The 19,072-nt window shown below is 40.2% G+C and overlaps 1 protein-coding gene and 1 non-coding gene across 3 annotated transcripts in view; one reads left to right on the top strand and one right to left on the bottom strand.

The window, feature by feature from the left end:
* Positions 1–19,072, bottom strand: part of GRM7 (glutamate metabotropic receptor 7) — a 780,988-nt gene that overhangs the window by 377,681 nt on the left and 384,235 nt on the right. The window lies entirely within an intron of this gene.
* On the top strand, positions 5,655–5,792 carry LOC114806814. The gene has a single exon (XR_003754872.1). It is a non-coding gene; the product is annotated as a small nucleolar RNA SNORA7 (small nucleolar RNA).

The raw sequence follows: 19,072 nt of genomic DNA on the forward strand, positions 1-19,072 counted from the left end.
GCACTTGGCACAGAGTAAGTGCTTAACAAATACCTTTTTTATTATTGTTATTATTATTATCATCACCAAACAGTTGATCTACATTTGAAGGTGAATAATTAAAGAGACATAAGTCATCCAACAACAAAATAACATGAGAAATTGGATTTTTAATATGACTGTTCCTAGAGTTAATAAGATGATTGTTCATGCTTGAATGTCGTTAGGATACTGACGTGGACTAATTATTATATTACGTAACTAACCATAATTCTGGATTTGAAAGGGACATTACAGAGTGAGAGTTTTACTTGCATGTACATGGTCAGTGAGGTGTATGACTGACAGAAAATTCCTTCCACGCTGTGTGTATATAAAGATGAAATCTGGCTGCATGACTACATGCACTACCTTTAGCATCTGGCACTTTCTATATTTCTGCCTTTTGGTTTGGCAATTTTATAGAAGCCTCTACTCTTAGAGAGTCTTTCCAGTTCTAATTATGGCACACTAGGCTGGCTTATCTATTGTTGCTGTCTCCCAGTTGAACACAGCCCTGCCATATTGACTGAAATTTGGCTTCATTGACTTTAAAACGTTTCTTCTTCCAGCTTCTGGTTTCCCCACTTCAACTCAACATGCAATATTCTTTAGGGAATCTTTCTGTGATTCATCCTCCATTTATACCTTACTCAGTGAATTTGTGCTGCAACAAGCAGTGTTTCAATGTTTAACGGATAGACTGGCTTCAGGTTCTCATTATCTGGGATCATTTCTTTCATTTAAAAAAAAAATGTAATCATTAAGAGCTTACTACATGCCAAGCACTGTACTAAGTAGTGGGGTAGAGAGAAGATAAGCATGTTAGACACAGTCTCTGTCACCTACAAGGGAGTCACAGTCTAAGTAGGAGGGAGAAGGATTTATCGCCCAATTTACAGATGAGAAAAACTGAGGCACAGAGAAGTTAAGTAACTTACTCAAGGTCATACAGCAGACAAATGGAGGCAGAATTAAAACCCAGGTCCTATGACTCCCAGGCCTCGGCTCTTTCCACTAGACCATAGTGCTTCCCAACCTTGCTATTTGAGATTAAGGGTGGCACCTATATAACCTTGATGGAATGAATCAAGGTGAATCATTTGTTCTCTCTGTCCAGATCTTACGTTCACAAAGAAGGCTGAGCAATAATAATAACAGGGTCCCCATGCATACTGCTGCTCAATTAGTCAGTGGTGCTTCTTTAATGGGTTACATTATCTCTAGTTTTTTGGGGGAGAACAATCCCGGAGGCAGGAATTGCTTTAATTGATACTATACTGCTGGTTCAGGTAAGGTATATAATAATTTCATTATTTCAGGTTTTCCCTTGTACATTGCATCATACATTGCGAACATACGACTTCTCTAAAAAGGTGCAATTTGGAATGCAAGTTTTACAAAAAGGGTACACATGGAATGACTTAATTTATGTATGTAATTATTATTTATTTTCATTTTTTTCATCTGTGCCTTTCTCACCTACTGCAAATTTGACAATCTATTTCTGCCTGTCTTTCCAATTAGATTGTCAACAACTTGAGAGCAGGAAACTCATCTTTTATTTCTTTTGTGGTGTTCCCAAGCACTTATCACGGTGGTCGGCACCCACTAGGTGCTCAGTAAATATATATATTTTTAAAATGGCATTTGTTAAGCGCTTTCTACGTGCTAGACACTGTACTAAGTGCTGGGGTGGATACGGGCAAATCAGGTTGGACATAGTTCCTGTTCCACATGGGGCTCACAGTCTTAATTCCCATTTTACAGATGAGGTAACTGAGGCACAGAGAAGTGAAGTGACTTGCCCAATGTCACACAACAGACAGGTGATGGAGCTCAGATTAGAACCCAGGTCCTTTTGACTCCCAGGCCCATGTTCTATCCATTAGGCCATGCTACTTCTCTGTATCCCCCTCTAGACTATAACGTCACTGTGGGCATGGAATGTGTCTGTTATATTGTTGTGCTGTACTCTCTCAAACACTTAGTACAGTGCTCTGCACCAAGTGCTCAATAAATATGACTGATTGATTGATCCATATGAATAAGGAAATGGAGGAGTTTGCTGTTCTTGCTTTGGCAATTTTAACAATACCTTAAATACTGTAGTGGCCTGTTGGTATTTTTATGCATATACTGATATCATTGTAGCTATCAAACTCCCTTACGTTTCAGATTCATTTTCCTCTAACACACTTGAAGCGTTCTCTCAGACTGTGATGACACTTTATTGATTTCACTAAGTGACCTAGATTGATTGAAAAACTGGGGAAATTTAAAATAAAACACAAAACATTTCTCAAGAGTATTTTTCTCTGGCAGTTCTTCTTCTGTCTTTTAATACCTGCATTTTTCCTGCTTTGCCTTTTTTATTTAATTACTCTTGAAGAGTTCTGATATTAGGATATTGAGATCAGGGTAAATACTCCACTTTTATAGCAAAAGGTACAGACTTGAAAAAGTTGCAAATAGCACAAGTTATAGAGGTTCCAAATTAAATTTGAAAACAAACTGTCAAAATGGATGTGTCGTACAGCACAAGCTTACAGTGAGAGTTCAAAAAACAGAGATGATCCTGTATGATTAACAAATGGGAATTAACCACTATTTCCTGAAATGAATGGTGATGCATCTTGGAATGGATTTTTTAATTTTATCTTTATTGCACAGAAAAGGAGACAGTAAAGAAAACTAAGGTTACATCTACTTAACTCAAAATGGGGAGATTACTGTTGAATTGTTAATGGGCCTGGAGATGAGACTATTTTGAAGTTTTTTGTTAGTAACCTCTAGCTTGGAAAACCCTCTTCATTTGGTATGTGAGTTGACTTTTAGCTTGCTTTCCTTTGGCATGAAGTGGCATGACATGTTGGATAGTTTAAGCAGCTTTGATGTAAAGGGGAGTCATCAGTCCAGTTCAGTCCTTGATTTGTTTCATGAAATAGCTGGGTGGGTTGATCAGCGTTCTATTATGTTACAGGAAGGTAACACACACAGCCATAAATAACCAGTTATTAATACCTGGATAGAGTTAGGTTGAACTTTTTAGTCACAACTCATCTGGACCAAGTTCAAACTGCACAGTTAGAGAGTACTGGCACCAAAATCTTGAATATTTCCTTTACCACAAATGCTACTTTGTAGAGGCTACTTATTTGCAAACAGCAGCAAACATAGAGCAAAGAGCCTGATGGAAATATACAGAGGACAAACTAGCAGCTACAGTCATTTCAATGATGTGTGCTTGTCATAAGACTACGTAGTAGTATGGTAATGACAATCATTTCAAAGGGTTTTGCATTATTATGACTGTTTCACTTTTTAAAATATGCAATGTCAAGAAGTTTCAATAGTTTAGTCTTTGTCACCCACAACAAATTTTTATTTTCTTTAACTTTTAGAATGCATCACAACAACTAAAACCAGCTCTGCCTTGATATATATTCATGGCTTTCCCAAAGAGCAAAAACGACTGGCAAAATCATATTAATTAGCATATTAATTCAATAAAAGGGATTCACACATGATCTAAACGAGCTGGATTCTTTTCAAGATCTGTGTTCCCTGCTGTTTTCTTTCCTGGCTGGAAAATTCAAACTAAGATGAGGAAATATTCCCCAGCATCAGGAAGTTTCCATTGTTGAAAGATTTAAGGCCAACCCTTCATTTGACTCTTGCTTGGTGTTTCATTTGTGTTTCCTCTATTGCCTTGCTTGCAATGAGCCATGGCCACATAGATATGCCCACCACAAGGTCAGCCAATAATTATACCCATGCCTCAGTGGGGAATGCAACTGACGATGTGGCTACCAACATTCAGGGCTCAAGAGGAATGGGACCATTAGCTCAGATGGAAAAGGAATTAATCTACATTATACAAAAGGTCTGAAATTCTATTTGATAATGAGATGTAAATAAGATATCCCCTTTGTGAAAACAAAGTCTTTTTGCTTAAATTCAGTCCAGATCACTTGGCTACAGAAGTGAAATTCAAATCAGCACTAAGCTATGTGTCTGTAATGAGACCTAGCTTCATATTCACAACTAGAAAATTTTCTAGTTGACAAGGGGACCAATATATGAAAGGATGACTCAAAGTAACAAATCAAAAAGTGTTACAATCTGAATAATCTTCCCCCACCCATTGACGTACCTTTAAAGCATAAAGGCACATTCATATATGCATATAAAAGTATTTGGAGGTATCACTGTCCTTAAGTGATCTGTTTGTCTTGGAGACAGACCCAGGTGGTGAGTAACTGGGTGGATTAGAGCAGTGAGAAGTGGTTCATATAAGAGATTCACCTATTGCATGCCTCCTAGGCTACAGCATAATTCCAATCTCCACCCAATCTTCCCCATCAATCGACCAATGGTATTTATTGAATGATTATGGTGAATGGATTTTGCATTATTATTACTACTGTGTTTCACTTTTTAAAATATGCATTGTCAAGAAGTTTCAATAGTTTAGTCATTGTCACTCACAACAAATTTTTCTTTTCTTTAACTTTCAGAATATATCACGGCAACTAAAACCAGCTCTGCATTGATATATAATCATCGATTTCCCAAAGAGCTTAAACGAGTGACAAAATCATATTAATTAGCATATTAAGAGCACTGTAATCAATCAATTTTATTTATTGAGCTCTTACTCTTTGCAGAGCACTGTACTCAGCACTTGGGAGGGTAAAATACAACAAAGCTGGTAGACACATTCCATTCCCAGAAGGAGAAAGGGGAAAGGCACTGATGGGTTCTCTTGCCTAGGTTTTAAGCAACTCTTTAATGTACATCAAGCCTAGGAACGGAGCAGCAGCAGCTATTGAGAGAGAGGAGAAAAGTGATTGAGGATCCTTTAGGGCCATGTGGCTACATTACTACAGACTATCAACTCTTCATGGGCAGGGAACATGGCTACCACTTCTACCATGCCTACTAACACTTATACTCTCCCAACTGCTTTGTACAGTGCTCTACAGACGTAAGCATTCACTAAATATGATTGATTCAGGAAATGTTTGATTGATGGTTACCACTAGTTTCTGCTGTTAGATAGCTACCCCCACCCCCATGCACTAGTTCATCCCCCATCCAGCTGTCCACCATGACATAACCACCATCACACCCAAACACATTCATTTAGATTCCTACAATCACATACCCACACCCATGCACTTTCAGAGACTGACATACTCATTGTGGGCATGGCACATCTCTACCAACTCTCTTGCACTGTATTCTCTCAAGCACTTAGTACAGTGGTCTGCACACTTGTAAGCATTCAATAAATATGATTGATACTTACAGAGAGAATCTTCACATGAAGTAATGACAAATGAAGGCGAATGAAGTTATAGCGGCAGCTGTCATTTTGGTTGCTTCCAGTACCATTACTGCTGATGGGAAATCCCAACGCAGAACCCAAAGGAGTCAGCATGGGAAATGGACCAGCTGGTGGAAGAATTTACTTCAGTTTCACTTACCTTCCTCTGCTGCTGCTCTGTGGTAGAGTCCCAGCCCTGCTTTTAGGTGTGAGATTTCCTGTGCTGGAATTTCTGGACAGTCAGCTGCAATGCTGTCACTGGTTGGGAATGTAACCACTATTTCATTGAGTTACTATCATGGCTACCCTCTCAGGGTCACACCTGGAGAGTTTCCAGTACTCTAACAGTCTCGGCTATGGGAGGGAGAGTCAAGCAGAGGCCTATCCATTCCATTCCTAGCTTGGGCAGTGGCTAGTGAGTGGAAGGCAATCTGCTACAAGTCAAAACTCACCCATGCTGGGCAGCAGCAGCATGGGAGAGAGTCGAGGGCAGAGACTCGAGTGTACTGCATGGTTAGTGGCAATGATAAACCACTTCCATATTTTTACCAAGAAAACTCTATGGATCCACTACCAGAATGATTGCAGATGGAGAGTGGGGCATTCTGGGAGAGATGTGTCCATGGTGTCACTATGGATCGGACACCACTTGACAGCATAAGACAAGGCAAGACTATCATGGCTACTGCTTCAGTCCACTCTACAACTAGGACTTCTCATTAGATAAGTCTCTATCAGATTGTGGGTGAATGTTTACATATCTTTCTCTACCTCTACAGTCCCCTCTGACTTCTCTGTTTCTTCTGGGTCACCCCGTCATTTCTCCCTTTATTTTCTATGTCCTTCTGTTTTTCACTCCCTGTTTTCCCCTTCAAAGTACAGTAGTCCCTCCATATTCGTGGGGGATGGGTTAGAAAAATCCCCCCCAAAAAGATGAAATCATGAATACCATCTGCACTGGATGGCAAAAGTCTATTCAACAGGTCTCGACCATCTGGGCGTTACCGTGATAGGATGGAGGGTAGGGGTTGTCACTAAATAGGCAGGACTGCAGAAATAGAGGGCAGAGGATGTGGCAGTCTCCTCCTCTAGACTGCTGTGGGCAGGGAATGTGCCTATTTATTGTTATATTATACTCTCCCAAGTGCTTAGTACTGTGCTCTGCATACAGTAAGTGCTCAATAAATATGATTGACTGATAGCCACCGCTCAGCTTGAAGTTTGGGTCCAGCCAACTGCAGATAGGCACAACTGTGAATAAAAAAAAAGCTCCTAATGCCAAAGGACTACACCTCTTGATTTCTCTCACATTCCTTTCTCTTATTGTATCTTCAAGTGAACTCTGCATTTTGATTCATCAGAATTTTAATTCAGAAGCAAGTGGGATCCTGGAAATTGCAGCTAGATCTGAAAGGTCCTGCAGAGAGAGAAGGCCAGTAGGGAAAGGAAACGGGTTTAGTGTATGTGAAGGCTACTTCTTACGATCCTTCTTCTGGCTATCTGCTTTCCTATTTTTTCTTCATCTCCTAACCCTGGCACTCTGGTCCCCTTCCTCCTGGTCTCTATAGGCTGTGACTCTGCCAATGTGATAGCATGTCAAGATTTGTGTGACGAAATTATGAGGCTCCAGTGTTAGATTGCCAGAAGGGAAAAATGCATGGAAAATAAGCATATTGATTAGTGTGAACTTCTTAACTACTGACTGGTTTTCAATTTTACACATCCTTCATCCTAATGCCAAATGGAAAGGCTGGGAGTGATGGAAAAATCTACCTTATGATTTTCTTCTCTGAATTTTGGAGTTGGTTTCATAGATAACCATATATCTTTTTTAACTTGGCTATGCTTATGTAAAAGACCATGGACCCTTTTCATATCCTAACAATCATTACAAACACAAACTCTATTAATCAATTAGGAATGAAACTAAATTGCAGCATATTTGCCAATTTATGTGTGCTTGTCTTCACCATTAGATTATGAGCTTCTTAGGTACAGGGATCATATTTTTCACTTTGGAATATCTTCCAAGTGCTTAAAATTAATGATGATATTGATGATGCTGATGATTAGATTAGAAAGCTGATTATTCAAATCTCAGGTATCCAACAATGAGTTAGGAATACCTAGACTAACTTGGATAATCAAAATAAAAGTTAAGCAAAATTGGGTGCATGCTTATCTTAGTTAGCCAAACCCAATTATGTTCACTTGTCCACATGTTTTTGATTATGTAGACTAGTCTCACTCTCAAATCATCAGGTTAATCAGATTTCTCCTGACTTTGAATAGAAATCTGAGTGGGAAATAAACTAGCATGGTTCCAAGATGGCTCAACATTCTCCATCTTGATAAAAATAATCATCTGCTGATCTTGAATCAGATTTAGTATAGCATAAATACATTCCATCATGTAGTTGAACTGCATTAGTTTAGAGATTTGGCTAATTTTATTTCTGAGATTCCATTAGTAGATAGAAAGTTCCATTATAATCTTCCAATATACAAATAAAGCCTTTTTTTCCAGAGTGGGATGAAGCAGATGGCAGAAATTGTAACTACTCCCACGAGGAAATCAAATATGACACCTGTTATAATTATTCATAATGTTTTTTCTCCAAATATTTTCCTAGACATGGATATTCTCATATCAGTTTTCTCCAAGTTCCAGCCTTCTTGCTTATGCTCCAAATGTGTTCTCAGAAAGCACTGTCAACAAACTAAGGAAACAGTCTTTTGAGTAGTTCTGTGACCTCAGTGGGAGTTGGATGGGAGCTCTGGCCTGTTCTCAGATATTCACTTATTTTTAGAAAATAACAACATGAAGTTTTTTATTCTCAAGTTGACTTTCCTAAAATGGCAATTGTGCCAAAATTAACAATGGAAAAGAACAAAAGAAGGCATTCATCACTGTGATCTTGCTTCATTTCCTGCCTTTGGAATTATTTTATTATGATTAATCTTTTCTCATTGCTTTGTATCTACTGTAGCTCAGCTTAGAGGCTCCAATTCAAGCACATGCAGATGAAGGGATTAAATGGAAGCCAAGTTGGTAGCAGCACTGAGCTCTATTCAGGAGAACAACACTCATAGCGAGGCCTGTCAGGGCTTGGAAGGGATGGGATATGAGAATTCTTAGCTTTGTACAGTAAGGGATTGAGTGATTGTTTCTTTCAATCCTAGCTGGTTAAGGAGAGACATTTACTAACTCTCAAGTGAGCTGTCACTCTGTAAGAATCAAAATATAAGTGGTTCTGATTCAAAGGAAAGGTAAAAGTGGGGAATAAGTCAAGAATGCACTCTGACTCTCCAGAGGCAAATCCACTCTATAGATTTCCACATAGAGAACTGTAGCACAAGTCAGTTTGGCCAACTTTCTGCTTCCAGGAGGATGCACCTAAATCAACCCAACTAAAAGAATTGCCATCATTTTCTCAAATATCTTTTGGGCAGGAAATTTTAAAATCTTCACCTGTCAATCATTCCAGAGGCAGTTACCTTTACACTCAAAAAATTCTAACATTTATCTTACCTATGACCCATATTTTTAATCACTTTTTGAGCTTTCCTTTTGTTTTGGTCTCGGTAAAGATGGCAACCATTCAGATATCATGGCGGTACCTCAGTGGATGAGAAGCAGCGTGGCTCAGTGGAAAGAGCACGGGCTTTGGAGTCAGAGGTCATGGGTTCGAATCCCGACTCGGCCACTGGTCAGCTGTGTGACTTTGAGCAAGTCACTTAACTTCTTGGTTACCTCATCTGTAAAATGGGGATTAAGACTGTGAGCCCCACTGGGGCAACCTGATTCCCCTGTGTCTACCCTAGCGCTTAGAACAGTGCTCGGCACATAGTAAGCGCTTAACAAATACCAACATTATTATTATTAGCCTGATCAGCCTGACTTGTCCAGTATCTGGAGGAGTTTGTCCATGGAAATTGCTGACATACAGATATGTGGGAATAGCATTGATGTTTAAGAACTCTGATACTCACCACAGCCCCACAGCACTTATGTAAATATCCTTTTACTCTACTATTGCCCCTATCTGTAATTTATTTTAATAGTTTATTTTAATACTTGTAGACTGTAAGCTCTTTGTGGACAGGGAGCATGCCTACCAACTCTTTTGTATTATACTTTCCCAAGCGCTTAGTATGGGACTCTGCACACTGTAAGTGCTCAATAATGCCACTGACTGATTGATTGTGGAATAGGTTCAGAGTCTTTACTTAATCCTCCCCCTCCTGTCTTTCCTTCCACAGCAGCATGACCTCGTGTAAAGAGCATGGGTCTGGGAGTCAGAGAACCTCGGTTTTAATCTCACTTCTGCTTCTGACCTGTTGCATGACCTTGGTCAACTCACTTAATTTCTCTGTGTCTCAGTTTCTTCATTTGCAAAATGGGGATTCAATATCTGTTCTCCCTTCTATTTAGACTGTGAGCCCCAAGAGGGACCTGATTATCTTTTATCTACCCCAGCACTTAGTACAGTGCTTGACACACAGTAACCACTTAAATACCACAGTTGTTTTTATTATCGTTATTATTAGGAGTGTTGGCCTCAAGTCAAACTTCATGCTACCACCAATTTAATGATTGAGCATGAAATCTTTCACTTCCTTGCTGGAAAACCATTAAAAAAAAGAAAATATATCCTTGTGCTTGGGATAGTTCCTTTGGACAAGTGTGACTGTACTCTGGATGTTCCAGTAACTCGTGAAGCAGGGTGGCTTAGTGGAAAGAGCATGGGCTTGGGAGTCAGAGGTTGAGGGTTCTAATCCCGGATCTGCCATTTGTCAGCTGTGTGACCTTGGGTAAGCCACTTAACGTCTCTGTGCCTTGGTTTCCTCATCTGTAAAATGGGGATTAAGACTGTGAGCCCCACATGGGACAACCTGATTACCTTGTATCTACCCCAGCACTTAGAAAAGTGTTTGGCACATAGTAAGCACTTAACAAATACCATTATTATTACTATTATTATCATTATGTGGATGCCCAGTATATCTGGAATTTCTCACTGTGTACTGGTACATGAGAACAGGCATCTAATGGATTTTTCTTTCTTAAATGCAAGTGTAAAGGATTTTTTTATGTGTGTGTGTGTGTGTGCGTTTACTGATATTTCTGAGTGGATTCAGATATTTGAAAGAAATATGTACTTGGACCCATGCAGATAGAGACAATATGTTATAATAATAATAATAATAAAGTGTTTACTATGTGTCAAGCACTGTTTTAAGCACTGGGATCAATACAAGACAATTAAGTCAGATACAGTCTCTGTCCCACATGGGGCTCACAGTCTAATGGGGAGAGAGAACAAGTCTTGAATCCTCACTTTACACATGAGGGAACTGGGGCACAAAGAAATGAAGTGATTTGTCCAAGGTCACACAACAGGTAAACGCAGAGCTGGGATTAGAGCCCAGATCCTCCAACTTCTAGGTCTGTTCTCTTTCCACTAGACCTCACTATCAAATATGCTGTATTTCACTCTGCCTGAGTAAAAACTAACAGATTCTCAGCAGGTTTTTTTTTCCATTTATCAGTGTAGAAGTTCACCTTCTGTTTTGTCATGAGTTAGAAGGCAGAAGTAGATTTAATCGATAGGACGGTTCCTTCAGGTTTTTATTGCTTTTGCCTGCCTCAAAGGACTCAATAGTCTTTTTAAACACACCCATGAACCTGGTTAACCTCACTAACAACTCTGTGGTCTTTGGTATGTTAAAAGAAAATTAGACAGACTCAGGAAGAGATAATCCCAAACAATCTGAGTGACATGCTGACATCAGCAGTCATGGTATTTTGCAACTCTAGCACCTACCTCCTCTTCTTCAGCTCCCACTCCACTACCCTCTCTATTACTATTATAATATTGGCTCAGAGGTTTCACTTTTGTTTGGTTCTTTGCCAGAAAAAGATTCCCTAAAATACCAGCTCTAGGTTGGTGGCTCATTGTGTGTTTGTGTGTACATTAAGCTATGATTAATGCTAAATACTGGGAAGAATCAGACCTGGTTTTGTTTTTGTTTTCAAAGTTTTGTTTTTGTTTTCAAAGTTTAGAGGGCCCTAAGCTATTTTTATAAGGATGAAGACTTGAAAGGTGTCTAAAAGGCCCCAAAATATTAACATACTGGAGGAAGACATATTTAAATAGAATTGAAAGCATTCATAAGAACAGTGATCCTCTAAGCACTTGGGTGAGTACAATGCAATGGAATTAGTAGACCCGTTCCCTGTACATAGCAAACTTACAGTCTAAAGGGAGAGAAAGATGATAATATGAATAAATAATTTATATCATATCATTTAAAGATAGGTACATAAGTGCTGTGAGTTTCAGGGTGGGGAGAATATCAAGTAACCAAAGATCACAGATTGAGGTGTACAGACATCACAGAAGGGAGATCGAGCTGGGGGAATGATGGCTTAATCAGGGAAGGCCTCTTCAAAGGATCTTAGTGATGCTTTGAAAGAGGAGAGAGTGATGGTCTTGCGTATATGGATGGGGAGACAGTTCCAGGCTTGGGAGATGATGTAGGAAAGGGGACAGTGGCAAGACAGATGAGATCGGGGTACAGTGAGTAAACTGGCTCTAGAGGAGCACAGTGTGCGGGCTGGGCTGTAGTAGGAAATTAGTGAAGTGAGGTAGGGTGGGGTAAGCTGATTGAGTGCTTTAAAGCCAATGGTAAGAAGTGTCTGTTTAATCAACTTTTATATGACACTGTTGTAATTCCATTTCCAGTAGCAAATGTTTATAGCTAATGTGCACAATTTAACATTCTTATATAGAGGTACAGCTCAAAGTTAATAATTTATTTTCCATTAAAAAGTTCAAAAACATTATTCTTCTAGAAAAGCTTTCCATTGCAAATATGAGGCTATGTCTAATTAATCACATACAGACTATGGAGTTGCAGGAGTATTTTTGATTCACAATCATTTTTAAGTTTCTGTTCATTTATCATTGAGATTCAGTTCCTTACTGACTCCTATGCCCACTGACAGTGACAGCAGTTTCAGACTTTTTACTCCTTCCTCAAACTCCCTGTCCCCTTACCTCCCCCATCCCTTGTCCCTAATGACCTTGCCATTTCTTTCATAGATAAAATTGAAACCATGAGGAGTGAATTGTCACTCTATTGCTGTAAGGTACTTTCCCAAGCGTTCAGTACAGTGCTCTGCACGCAGTAAGCACTTAATAAATACGAATGAATGAATGAATGCATGATATTCCTAAAATCTCCCCATACCTCTCCAGTCCTATTCTCCTTCTGCCCCCTCTTTGCCTCTCCATTCCTTCCCAGCTATATCTCAAGAGGAGATCTCCTGCCTCCTCTTAAAATGTACCTCCTCCACCAGTGCCTCTGTCCCCCACTTTTGGCACCTTATTAGAACACTTGTCCCTGCCCTTCTTCCCTCCATGACCACCATTTACAACAGCTCACTAAGCAATAGCTCCTTCCCAATTGCTTTCAAACATGCCATGTGTCCCCATCCTAAAAAACAAACAAAAAAAACCCTCCTTTGACCCCATGTTTCCCTCCAATTATTGCCCCATTGCCTTCCTATGATTCCTCTACAAACTCTTCAAGTGAGTTGTTTATAGAGAAGCAGCATGGCTCAGTGGAAAGAGCATGGGCTTTGGAGTCAGAGGTCATGGGTTCGAATCCTGGCTCTGCCACTTGTCAGCTGTGTGACTGTGAGCAAGTCACTTAACTTCTCTGTGCCTCAGTTACCTCATCTGTAAAATGGGGATTAAGACTGTGAGCCCCACGTGGGACAACCTGATTCCCCTGTGTCTACCCCAGCGCTTAGAACAGTGCTCTGCACATAGTAAGCGCTTAACGAATACCAACATTATTATTATTATTATTATACCCACTGCCTCCACCTCCTCTCCTCCAATTCTCTCCTTAACTCCCTGCAATATTGCTTCCATCCACTCCTCTCCTTGGAAATTTTCATCTCCAAGACCATCAATGATCTCCTTAACAAATCCAGTGGCCTCTACTCCATCCTAATCCTCCTCAATCTCTAAATTGTTACCCTTTTCCTGGAAACAGTATTGAACCTTGGCTTCACTGATACTGTCCTTTCCTGGTCGCCCACATATCTCTAGCTACTCCTTTTCAATGTATTTTAGCTCCTCCTCTGCCTGCTCCCCTGAGGGAGCCCCTCACGGTTCAGTTCTGAGTCCCTGGCTATTCTCCATCTACACCCACAACCTTGGTGAACTCATCTGTTTCCAATGCTTCAACAACCATCGCTATGTAGACTGTTCCAAAATCTACATCTACATCCCTGACCTCTCTCTTTCTTTGCAGTTTCACATATTCTCTTCCCTTTGGGATGTCTCTTCTTGGATGTCCCACCAACACTTCAAACTTAACATATCCAAAACAGAACTTCTCCTTGTGGTGAGCCCACAATAAGCTGCCTTGTTAGAGACCATTTGTGATCCCGCGAACAACAAGGGAGAGACGTTGCGAAGGCACTGATGGGCTCTACTTGAGGCAAGTGATTGCGGGCCTGTGGGGGGTAGAGCATGGTGGGAGGCAGGGCTTTCTCTCCCTGTTCTACCCAGTAACCGGACTGGACCAATCATTGACTGCCAAGTAGGGCCACAGCTGTGACGCCTAAGGCAGATAAAAGGTGGCCCCCTTGAATCGCAGGGGGCACGCGGGGGGTGGGGGAGGCGTGGTACCTGGAGATGGCATGGAGGTATGCAGAAGGAGCAGGGGCACACGGGGGGCACCTAGAGGCACACACAGAGGAGCAGAAGCATGCATTAAAGCAGCAGAAGGCAGCAGCACTTGGAAGCAGAAAGAAGCAGCATTGGCAGAACAGGCTCCTTTGACCACAAACTGATATTGGGCCCTTGGTGGAGTGGAGTAAGCAAAATCTTTCCACAGTAACCTTGGTGATCAGTGGTGTGGTACGACATCTACTACGTGTCAACAAGGCTCCTCTTCGTTGGTACGAACTGGGGACGGCTTATGACACTCATCTTCCCACCCTAGCCCTGTCCTTCCTCAAACTTTCCCATAAATGTAGACAACTCCACAATTCACAATTGGAGAAGCAGCGTGGCTCAGTGGAAAGAGCAAGGGCTTTGGAGTCAGAGGTCATGGGTTCGAATCCCGGCTCTGCCACGTGTCAGCTGTGTGACTGTGGGCAAGTCACTTCACTTCTCTGGGCCTCAGTTACCTCATATGTAAAATGGGGATTAAGACTGTGAGCCCCACGTGGGACAACCCGATTCCCCTGTGTCTACCCCAGCGCTTAGAACAGTGCTCTGCACATAGTAAGCGCTTAACAAATACCAACATTATTATTTGATGCTTACTATGTGCAGAGAACTGTACTAAGCCCTTGGGAGAGTACGGTACAACAGAATTAGTAGACAAGTTCCCTGCCCATAATGTGTTTACTGTCTCCAGGGAGAGACAGACATTATGAATGAATAAATAATTTATAATATGTAATTTAAAAATATGTACATATTCCATATTTCACCCTATCCCATCAGTTCTTCCTCCACAAGTTCACTAGAATCTGCCCATTTTGTGTCCTTCCAAACTGCTACCACACTGATCCAAGTGCCTATCATATCCCACCTTGACTACAGCACCAGTCCCCTAGCACCAGTCCCCTAGCTGACCTCTATGCTTCCTATCTCTCTCCTCTTCAGTTCATACTTCATGCTGCCAACCAGATCATTTTTTACTCTAACACCATTCATCCCTTGTAACCCTAGTTTTCAAAAACCTCCAATGGTTGTTCATCCATTTCCACAGCAAATATCAATTCCTTACCATTGACTTTAAGGCACTCAATCAGTTCTCCCCCTCCTACCTTACTTCACTGATCTACTATAAACTAGCCCTCACATTTAGCTCCTCTATTGCCAATGTACTCACTGTACCCTGAATTCATGTTTCTTGCCACAATCCCCTGCCCATGTCCTCCCTTATGCACTTGTGTACATATTCACCTGTAGTTTATTTTAAATGTCCATCTCCCCTTATAGTCCTTAAGCTTCTGGCAGGCAGGGAACATGCTGACCAACTCTTTTGTACTGTACTCTCCCAAGAACATAGTAGAATGCCTTGCTCAGAGTGAGTGCTCAATAAGCCAGCTGCATGGCTTAGTGGCAAGAGCCCGGGCTTGGGAGTCAGAGGATGTGGGTTTGAATCCCATCTCCACCGTTTGCTGTGTGACCTTGGGCCTCAGTTACCTTATCTGGAAAATGGGGATTGAGTCTGTGCACCCCACCTGGGACAACCTGATTACCCTGCATCTACCCTTGGCATACAGTAAGCATTTAACAAATGTTATTATTAGAGAAGCAGTGTGGCTTAGTGGAAAAAGCACTGGATTGGGAGTCAGAGGTCACAGGTTCTAATCCCAGCTCTGCCACTTGTCAGCTGTGTGACTTTGGGCAAGTCACTTAACTTCTCTGTGTCTCGGTTACCTCACCTGTAAAATGGTGATTAAGACTGTGAGCCCCACTTGGAACAATGTGATTACCTTGTATCTACTCCAGCGCTTAGAATGGTGCTTGGCACATAGTAAGCACTTAACAAATACCAGCATTATTATTATTATTGATAAATACTGTTGATTAATAGCAAATCAGTCATAGACTACTATGTAATATTCAAAACCAAAAATGAAACCCTAATTTTGGAAGTTCTGATTTTAAAACACTATTTTGGATTGGGAAAGATGAATGCATTTGAAAGCATTTCTTCACATAACTTATTTATAACATTGATTAAAATTAGGAAAACACTTGAAATTGAGAAATATTAAATGTATCAATGCAAAATGAGTAAGCCTAAGTATACAAATCAAAAAAGTGCAAATTCCACTATTTTCCACTGGGCTCATTATCATCTAAGGACTGAGTTTGTTTTCGGAACAACACAGGAAGAATGTCCACCAGGATAAATAAACTTTGGCCTCAAAGACTACTCCTGCTGAGTTTTAACTGTGGGAACATTGGCTGTATTATTTTCACCATATTTCTGCATAAGAAAAATCAAGCATTAACCAATTTTAAGCCAATTTTGTGTCCTGAACTGAATTTCTTTTAAAGATGCAAACTAGAGTTTCCTGAAAATGGAATTGCATTATATTGATAATATGCTTCATAACTTCTCAATATACAAATGCTGAATAATAAAATTTATCTCCAATTATTGCATCCCAAAACCTGATCACATTCTCATCAAGGCCTTCATTCAAGCCTTTTAAAGTGGAACACTGCATTGCTTCAAAATGCAATACCATCTGAGAATACCATCTGTAAATGCAATTTGGAGACAGGTCTGTCTGCCTGACAAATATGGTATTTGGCTGAGAAGCCATTTCAGGAGGATTCTTGTAGCACTGAAAGGTAATACTTAAGCCAATGTGCAAATGTCAAGTGACCTTCAAGCTGAGGCTATAAACTAGCCAGCTATATATACGTGAAGGGAATTCCCAAAGTCATTATTCTAGGCCCCAAAATGATTGTTCATGCTAAACAATGAAATGCTTTTTCAGCATTTGAAAAATGAAACAAGAGTAACCAACCTGCATTTATATTTTGATTTAGCTAATAAGAATTCAAAAGAAAATTAGCCCATCATTGAAACAAATAAGATACTTATTCAATTACTAGCTTTAATTGAAGCTTTCAAATAAAACTTTGTCTGCTAAACTTGATTAACCTAGTTTTGTTTTGTTTTTCAAAAAAGTATGTCTTTGGATACTATTGTTCAACAGATGCTAATTTCTAAGGCTCTCATTCATCTAATTTAAGGATGATTTAACTTAACCATGAGGCAATTGTTGTGCATTTGAGTGGCAGAAGGGGTAGTGGGTTTTTTTTTTCTTTAGAAAAGTTGGGTTTCTTTTTCTCTCACTATTCCCTTGAGTAACCATTGATTAGAATATACCATGTGCCTGGTTCTGTTCATCAAATTCTGTTATTCATGATTTGATTTAAGCAAGTGTTTCTTTAAAGCCAAGAACAAACTCAGTAGCTAATGGAGAAAAAAGGAGCAACCCTCAAAGCTTGTGTTCATCCGTAGTTTGGAAAACTCTAAATAGCCAGAAAAATTCAATTCAGCAACTCATTGTTTAATTACTGCTCATAGGAAGCCAGTTTAGGGTTCAGGGTCAGCAACCATATTTGAACCCAAATAATCATTACATCCAGATCCATGTAATATTGAACTTCCCGGTGTAAGCAAACCTCTCCTTGTGCTGAACAAATCAATCCTTGTTTCTTCAGCAAGCAAACTGCAGGGAGCTTGGAAAACTAAAAAGATGGGAGCAAAGCCACCAGTCGCTTAAACATAATAATTGCCCCCAGTTTTACTTTCAATCCAATACAAGGGGAATTGATAACTCATGTGTGTGCATAAATCAGCACTCTTCCCTTTGAAAATGCTCAGTTGTATTTGTGGGAGCACAAATGAGTGCTCCTGATTGGTTCAGCAATGCAGCCACTCAACAGCTCATGTCTGTAAGTGCTCTGTCAGTCCTGTTCACCTCTTGCCCACCATCTTGCACACCACCAGCAGTGGGGTGACAGGATCTGAAAGGGACTGTGGGAGAGCCTGAGCTACTCTCTACCATCTAGGTGAGATTATCCCTATTATTAAGTCAGCATATTATTACCAGGAGCACTGTGCAGAGAGAGGTGACTACTGGCATGTGCCTTCATTAACACTAAGCTACAGATTGGGCCCCAAACCCAGTTTTTGATAAGATGGAAAAATGAAGTGAAAAAAAAAAAGAGTAACTGCCTGATGGAGGCACAAAAAGATGAAATTTTCTGCCCTCATGATTGATATAATCATTTCCAATCAAGTAAAACTGAAGATAAAAATTTGGAAAATTTAGAAAGTATGGCATACACTACAGAGGAAAAAGACTTCGGCTATCTGGCTTGGTGGGCTTCAGTACCCAAATACCAGATAAGTGCCAAATTTTCACTTCGCTTTGTATTATGAAATTCTGACTCCCAGGATGTAAATAAAACAATTCTATAAAAATGCTTTATACAGCAGAGAAAATTTGCAAAGGGATTCAATCAATTTCTTATAAGACTTCCCAGTGATTAGAATGACCAATTTCAATTGGCTTTTGACAAGAAAGTTTTAACCACAAGACCAAATGGCCAGTGCAACGTACTATCTAGCAATAAATCAAGTGACACTGGAGAGTCAAAGCAATAACAATGCCATCCCAGACAAAACATAAACTAGTTTGGAAAAAAAAATCATTCTGGGGCGTGGTGAGAGAATGACCCAGAACTGTTGTCGAATACTTTGCATAAGCGTAATTGGTGTAGGAAATTTACCTGAGGCAGTTCTAGAACATGGACCATTCAGGCATAATTTAGAAGGTTGCTATTACAGATAAGCATATACCTCAAAATTGGGAGATCTGTGATTGTAAGTGATATGGAGCATGCATTTCCAATCTAGGATGGGCTCCAGGAGATCCCAAATGGCCCACCAATTTGATTGGCTCTCATTCTGAAGTGATTCCTGGAAAAGAAAGCCTCCAGTTCTCTAGGAAATGTAGGTCCAAGCCAGACCTCATACTTCCCCTTAACCTCTTAATCTCGGCTCTGCCACTGATGGAAACGTATTATTTTTTATCACAACTAGATGTTGCCAACATGGAGTGAGGATAAAATAGTGGGAGAGGCAGGG

Source organism: Ornithorhynchus anatinus, chromosome X1, assembly GCF_004115215.2.
Source record: "Ornithorhynchus anatinus isolate Pmale09 chromosome X1, mOrnAna1.pri.v4, whole genome shotgun sequence".
Lineage (NCBI taxonomy): Eukaryota > Metazoa > Chordata > Mammalia > Monotremata > Ornithorhynchidae > Ornithorhynchus > Ornithorhynchus anatinus.